This window comes from Aulonocara sp. 'chitande type north' Nkhata Bay, linkage group LG2 (genome assembly GCF_057382095.1).
Source record: "Aulonocara sp. 'chitande type north' Nkhata Bay isolate Kocher_YH1m ecotype deep benthic linkage group LG2, A_spYH_male_GT1.1, whole genome shotgun sequence".
NCBI lineage: Eukaryota > Metazoa > Chordata > Actinopteri > Cichliformes > Cichlidae > Aulonocara > Aulonocara sp. 'chitande type north' Nkhata Bay.
The window spans coordinates 15,186,518-15,194,643 of NC_141345.1; the positions used below are offsets into that span (position 1 = coordinate 15,186,518).

Here is an 8,126-nt window from a genome sequence, read left to right on the forward strand (position 1 = left end):
ACAAGTCAATACTGTAACAGCCTCACAGATTTCCCTTTCTTAGGCACACACACAATCATCTGTCTATTGCTGCCAAAGTTTTACTGTTTTTCTGATATTTTTATTATAACAATTATCGTTACTCTTCACTCTGTCAGAGAGAGGTCAGAAAAGATTAACTGGAAACACCAACGCATCAAGCAGTCACATTTTCAGCTAGCCAGTCAGTCAAGTATAAGCTAAAAACAGCTGATAGGATACCATATGTAGCATTTTTCCATCTACAAAGTCAGCTAGTTAACAAAATTCAACTTTTAACAAAATAACATAACGATAATCAGCAGTTTGTTATCAGTGTCACTCTTTCCTCTTCCTGTTTCTGAACCTGGACCAACATTAATTATGATAATCCAGGAGCACAAACACGGGGATATTAGACACACTGTCTTCGCACATGTTCCACTTATACCAGCAGACAACAGTTTTGCCCAATAGCACAAGGGCGCTGTTGTTAACCTGGACTCTGATCCAGTATAGAAATCTCACTCTTGTGTTTGGGGCCCTTCTGTGGATGTGTTAGTATGTCTCACTGCACATACATGAAACAGAATTGGTTCAAAAACACATTTCACAGAATTAAGGTACAAAATCAGTAAATGCTGCTGCACTGCAGTAATGTCATCTAACACCGCATTGTCAACTATAAATCCATACATTCATTCTCTTCTGCTTATCCTCATGCAAACTCCACACAGAAAGGCCCCGGGCATAAATCTAAGATTTTTAAATACCATCTCCCAGTCTGCTACACTGTAAAAAAAATCCGTAAAAATACAGTACAATCTACTGTATAAACGTGAAGGAATTTTCCGTATTAGTCATTTACAGGTATTTTTCTGTATTTCTCAACTACTGCAATGCATTGTGGGAAAAAGAACCTGAAAAGGAGGGAAAAGTAAGCGCAAGAGCAGCCATTAGGCTTCTTTCAGGCTTCATCTGGATTTTGGATTCTGAAGTTGGAGAAACTGCCTTCAAATTTCTGTGGTAAGTATTAAAACTCATGTTTCGTTTTATTAAAATAATGTTTTTCAAAAGACTCCGTGTTTTTATTTAGAAAGAATTGTTAATTTATTTGTTAACTGGTTTCGGCTGTCTCCAGACAAGTCAGGAATATTTTGCTGACTCATTTTTTAAAATAATTGTTATTTAGGTTTAACATGACTTAAGCTTTATTTTAGTTAATGTTAAAATAATTTTTACTGTGATACCACCAGTTTTGCCCTTCAGTGGCTGAACCAGTTTTCATAAATATTATAGTTAGCTGTCTGTGTCTCTCTGGGTATTACACAGCTGTGACTGCTAATTAGCGAAAGTCAGCGATGTGGATAACTGGGAAAGTGAGAACTTCATGGTTCTAGAAATTATTCTAGGACTCTAATAAGTACTGTATCAATACCTGTGTTTTACAGTTGGCTCTACTGTAAAAGGGTTTCAGGCAAAGTTACACTAACCCTAGTTTAAGCCTCAGACCTTCCTGGCTGACGCTAGCAAATGCTAATGTTAGCCTCTGATTTGGGCTGCTAAAGTAAAGACTTTTAGCTAGCTGACCAGCATAGATTATTTCGGTGGTTAACAGACTGTAGTGGTAAAATTATTGAAAGTATAGTTTCACCTCAGCACATTTACAATTACAGTATGTCTATTTTGTAGCACATAGAAATGTTTAGTTAATATTTACAGACAGACACATTTTCCCTGTAACTGTGTTTTTACTCCAACATTTGTTGAAAATGTAATTTATGAAATGCTGAGCAGTATTTCTTGTATGTGGAATATTTTTGTCACCCCACTGTGCTAATGTGATTAAATACTAAAAATTATTACTAAAAAAATTCAATAATAAATCAATAATAACTATTTCTTGATTGAACTATAATGTAAGTGCAGTGCTGGTGTGCAGGGGCTCTATATGCCTTGTCTATATCAAGCTTTTAGCCAAATATAAGCAGAGATATTTGTATCTTTCTTAAAAATCCAGATCCTTACAGATTATTTGAGAAATGGATCAACAGCTATCACTACTTGAAGCACTTTAAGTCCTGCAGTGGAAAAATATCCCTTATTTCACCTTTGATCACACACTTTGGTTTTCCAGTGCAGAGCAATGGCCAAGAAAAGGAAAGACTTCCCCGAGTGAAAAAAAAGATGAAGATACAAGCTGGTGATGATCCAGAGCAGCTGGTCTCAGGAAATGAAGAAAAACCCTGATCACCTTCTCTACAAACACAAGGTGAGTTTAATGTTGTGGTTGATTTAGTTTTTCAAGGTATGTATGTTACTTTAATTATAAACTGCTTTTGTTGCAACAGAATGGTGTTATGTGTATGCAACTCTACGTGAATTATAATCCTTTGTAGGGCTGCGTGATATGACCAAAATCTCATATCCCAATATAAGACGTATCTCTCCTGATAACGATATATATCACAAAATAGTGCATTTTCTGTAAATTCTGTGATTCTCGGGCAACTCGACTTATGTGAAATGTTTTCAGTTGGGCGTCGTGTACCTGGAGTCGAGTGTTTTGACCGATGCATGAAACTATACATTTTTAGACATGAGTTTAAATGGCCGCCATTTTCTTTCTGAGTATTTATTACACGGCGTGCTGCAAGGAAAAGCCTGTTCTAACGTTTGAGTCTAAGGATTATTTTGAGCACCTGACGACTCTTTTTTGCTTTTCATTCGTAAACTCTCTCGAAACTCTTTCATGTGATTCTTGTGTAGGTGGTTAAAGAGGTTTGTCGTGTTCGAGTGGTGGTGGGGACCAGTTTGTGGCATAATTTGCATAGTACAGTTTTCTGGGGCGTGTCAGACTTTTCATAACCAAACCATGTCCATGCTACAGAGGTAGCCCCTCATTTAACAATAAGGTCCTCGATTTCTTTTGACTGGTCCTTCTGGTTCTGCCTCATCCTTGCTGGCCATGCTGGTATTCTCTGTGCCTTCGTCTGCGTGGTGACTGTAAGCGCCATTTATAGTTACTTGATGTTTTTATTTGAGGTCATTTGTTTGATGCATATTCTGAAATTTTATGTTTGAGAATAATGTATATCATTTCAGTTTAGTTTGAAAAGTCTCAACAGAAACTTGAGCTTTATTGTGAAAGGTTTATGTGGAAAATAAACAAGCGGACGGCGGAGCCACACGATGGTTTTATCCTCATTGTTGGTAACGAAAGTACGCGTAAAAACAGTCACTTGTCCGTCCATAGTGTGGTTATTTTAAGTATAAGAGGAGAGAACTTTAAGAAATAATATAGCAACTACAGTGACCATCAAAACCATGAAAAAAATATTGCCGTAAACAGTTTATTTTGCAACACCACAAAACAAAGAATAGTGTATAATATGAAACGATAGACATTTTTATATCGTAATCTGATATATATCGTCATATCGCACAGCCCTAATCCTTTTTTTGTTTATGTTGTTTATGCTCTAGGTAAAAAAAAATTATAAAAATACAAACTTTTTAAAAATGTCTTGTTGTTTCTCTTTTTTCCTCAGAATAAATTGCGACTAGTCTCAATGGCTGACACGGAGGAGCAACACAGCGACACGTTAACTCCGACTGCTGCAGTTCCTGTATGAACTGAGCAACTCTTAAAATCCAAGGAAAAGCTGAGTGTATTTTACTTAAAGCTCAGGTGGACCTTGATGTACTAACATGCAGGCTGCATTCAGGACTTTGTCACACTGTTATATGAAGAGCGGTAACAAGACTTTGTAGTAATTTGTCTTACTATTGTCTTATTTGTTGTGATTTAGGGTCTGTGCGCACTAGCAGAGGTTTTTGTTTGTAACTGTAACCTCGTTTTCAGAGCCTTGTCTAACATTTAATGGTCATGAAATATGTCAGACTTTTTCCTCTACTTAACCAGCTTAGAGAATTTGAACACCGTGGAGAAAAAGGTGTGCATTAAGGATTTTGAACTATGATGTTTAAGTGTTGTCACTGCTGAGGATTCGTGGACACAGATCCTTATTCACTATGCTGCTGTTTACAGTTTAACTTTTCATCAGAACAAGCACTTCTAATTATACTTTGCTCCTCACTGACAAAACAAGTCCCGTAAATACACTTTTATCTTTAAGTTTGGGACAGTAATCTGTCTTAATTTATTATGTGTTGTAGTTATCATATGGGGAAAAGTCCTGTGGTTATCCATCAGTCCTGTTCGAATAAACCCAAAGTTCAGGAACATCTTCTTTAGATCTGTTCAGTTGTATTCATGTGGCACCACTTAAACAGTCAACAAATTTTGACTCAAGTATGTTATATTGTAAGGTAAAGAGCCCAAAGAGTTAATCTCAGACAAATGTTCACACAAATGTGAATTACATTCACTTCATTAATGAAGTGAATGTAATTCAGTAATCAAAGGTGTTTGGCTATAACTGACTACATGTGTATACTGTATCATAAGTGGACAGAGATGGATGTAAACCACACCTTAACCATTTGGCTGAGGCAAAACTACCACAAGGCAGTGATTCTAACTAAAAGGTACTCTGGATATTATTAAATGTGAACATGTCGTTAAATATGACATTTTTTGTTTGTCAGGTGTCCTGTTTGAAGAAAACACTTGGTAGCCACTTGAATGAATGTAAATAAACACATTTACATGAGGGCAACCTGATTTCAAGGAAATAAAAATGCTCAAATTTGAAAGCTTGTGAGTTATTTTGTTCATGTATGGTATGTATCAGCTGTTTAGTAGTTTTATGACAAGATGGATGCTGTCATTATATTTTAGTATAGTGTTTGAGTTAAGGAGAATAAAAGAATATTTAACATTAATTGTACCAATGTTGTTGTGTACGAAGCACAAATTAATTTAAGTTTTAATTTATGAATTTTTGAGTACATGGTGTACTAGGTTGTAATTGCATAGAAATGTACGTTTATGGATATAAAGAACTATATTTAATGAGTTACAGTGAAAAGAAGTGCTTGGAAATAGTAATATAAACAGAAATTTCAATTTTTCTATTAACCGAAAATATCAGTTAATGATACAGAAAATATACTGTGAATAAACGGAATTTTCTGTTTTATAGCTGAAGGAAATGTCCGTAAATAGTACAGAGAGTATACTGTAAATCTACAGAATTTTCCGTTTTATCATTTACAGAAAGGTCCGTCAAACCTCTGTAAAAAAACAGAAAATGTACTGGCAGAAAATTACCAGGACATTTTCTGTTTTTCTACGGAATATTTTTTTACAGTGTATAACAACGGGACTTTACAACCTTACAGCTGTCAGCTGTATGAATCTGTCTTATTCAAGTGTCAGAAGACTTACAGGGTTTGATCAATATTTTATTTAGATTTGTAATTTCATTCTTAACCATAGTGATGGAAAAGATGAAAGTCGACATGTTTTCTTCTTGCTATTTTACTTTTGGCCTTTTATGGGCTTTATTAGACAACAGAGTCAAGAGAGACAAGAAAGCAGATTTAAGATGTCTTTTCTGGCCAGTTGTGGCACAATTTTTTTTTAACATTCATGCTTGAAAAATGCTCCAATCTGGCTAAATTTTTTATACTTTTAGGTTTTGATGCCTAAACCTAACCAAAGAGCAATGAAAAGAAAACTACACAGCACATGAAAATTGAAGCTAACAGTGAGTGAAAAAGCCACAAGGTAGCAGCGTCGGTATGAGCAAATAATCAAAGCAGTTAAGAGGAAGATTTGTCATGGTCCTGGGTCGTTGACCCAGCGTTTTGTGTTTTGATTATTTTCCTCTGTTCTAGTTATTATGTGTCCTCCCCTCTTGTGTCCGGTTCGGGTCCTAGATTTCCTGTTTTGTTCTGAAAGTCTGTGTCTGTTGTCATTGTGGTCAGCTTGTCTCCTCCGGGCCTCATGTGTATTAGGTTCAGCTGTTCTTCCCTCCTGTGTGTGATTACCTGATTACCTTGTGTGTGTATATTTAGTGGGTGTCGGTCTGTGTTCATTGTCGGCTCGTCTGCATTCATCCGTGTATCTCTGCGGTCAATGGTGTTCCTATTCCTTAGTCTGCGTCTCTCTGCTCTCCGGTTCGTTAAGATTTCAGGTTTGCTCTTTAGTTTCTCCCAGTTTAGGTTTCCGTTTGTAATTATTCACGCTTCGTTGCCTGTCTTTGCCACTGCCACCTTTGTAAATAAACATCACTCATATCATCAGTCGGCTGCCTGCATTTTGGGTCCTCCTTTTCCTCCACACCACACGGCTCACTCCGCCAGCCGTGACAAGATTATGGAGGCAAGAGAAAGAAAAAAGGGTCGTTGGCTGTTATGTCAGTTTTTGGCAGGTCAGAAAAAATCAGAAATTGGATTCAGCCAAGAAAAGCTGAAGTATCTTTAATAAACATCAACTTTAACTTCATAATCATCCTTTAAATAACATGTATTGACGCACTATATACGCTACCAATTAAGTATAATCAAACCTGCCTCCACATAGCCACACCAGTTATTTTAGCAGGGGTATATTCTTATATGTGGAATGTCTGTAATTCTAAAGAAAGGGCACATTTTATTACGCTAAAGTAGCTTCTCTCTGGACTCGTCACATGCATTTCAGAACAGCTTTTCACTAACTATCATTGACAGTCATAACCACAATGTGTTTAAGGTTAATTGATGTCTCCATGTGGAGGCTCACTGAAGTGTGTTAAGTGATAATTGGCAAACTGCATACAGTGCAGTGACGGTTTTGTTACTAATTGATATCTTGGTAGGATTCACTCAAGTGTGTACATGTATGGTTGCTCTGATATGTGTGAATGCATGTGTGTGTATGCGTGTTATATTAATTGATGACTTGCAATGGGAGCTTTAACAAAGCTTCAGTAGCACTCAAAGAGTAATTAATGCGATTTGTGGAGAAAACACATCGCATGTAGCTTAGTTGCATCTAATTGGCCGTCATTTTATTCTAAAATTCTAAATAAAAGATCATTAAAATAAAAAGATACATAATATGTATCTTGGGCAAGATACATACCGAAAGAACATCTGTGCTATCAGGATTAATCAATTGATATGGTTACCGCGTAAATCTGTTTGAAATATGGAACTATTTGAAACTGAAAATATCCTAATTGAAAACAGCTGACAGTCACTTCTTCCATCATTAATCTTCACTGCAATGCTGTTTCATTGCAAACGAGTCATTCACATGAAGAGTAGGGGCCACAAACATGTGGTTCACATTTCAATGTTACATTTATCTATTAACACGACCAAGATTTAAGACACGGTTGATGGAATCTGCTCCCAAATGCTGCATACTGTGAGTCACAATACCTACAAAAACAGGAGACTGATTATTGAAAAAAGAAACAAGTAAAATAGAGAAGATGACAGAGAAGAGTTTATCCAAGCCGGAGGATTTCTGCAAGTTAGCAGAGAGTCAATTATGTCTGAGGTACTGCTATGGGGAGCCATGCCATGAGCGATGTGAGACAACCTGGTCTTTGGCATGCAATAAGTTGCGAAAGAGCAATTCACTGTATGCAAATAATGTAGAAATGATTTTTCTCTGCGGTTGGATTGGAAAATGAAGCGGCACGCTACATTCACTGATATTTTACTTTAAAATCTTAGCTTCACTGAAAAAGTTGTGGGATGTGTTTATCGTTTCATGTCTGTGTGTTGCAAAGAGCAGCAAAGTGAGACTCAAGTACAAATGTTACAACTGTCCCCTACTGTCACCACCATATGGATTTACAGCTTTAAAGGGTATTGCTACATCACTGAGTGATTTCTTTTCCTTTTTCAAGGTGCGTCTGTGGCCCTGCTCTGCAAATTGGCATGCATGAATGTTGTTCCACGTGTCAAAGCTCAGGTTGACACCAGCACTATAACACACACAGCTTGTAGACATCTGCATCCAAACGCTCCTTGATGTGACCTTATTATCATGCTGGGTGATTGTCATCTTCACCAGCAGCTAAACATCTGGCAGACCCGATGGTAGGAGTCGCACTTCCACACACACACACACACACACACACACACACACACACACACACACACACACACACACACACACACACACACACACACACACAGAAAAAGGCCCAGATATCAGACGC

The 8,126-nt window shown here is 37.0% G+C and overlaps 1 long non-coding RNA gene across 1 annotated transcript; it reads left to right on the plus strand.

Annotated features, from left to right (window-relative positions):
- Window positions 1–790: 790 nt before the first annotated feature.
- On the plus strand, window positions 791–4,703 carry LOC147337512 (uncharacterized). Its single transcript, XR_015130945.1, has 3 exons — window positions 791–1,023; window positions 2,135–2,269; window positions 3,549–4,703. It is a non-coding gene; the product is annotated as an uncharacterized LOC147337512 (long non-coding RNA).
- Window positions 4,704–8,126: the final 3,423 nt, after the last annotated feature.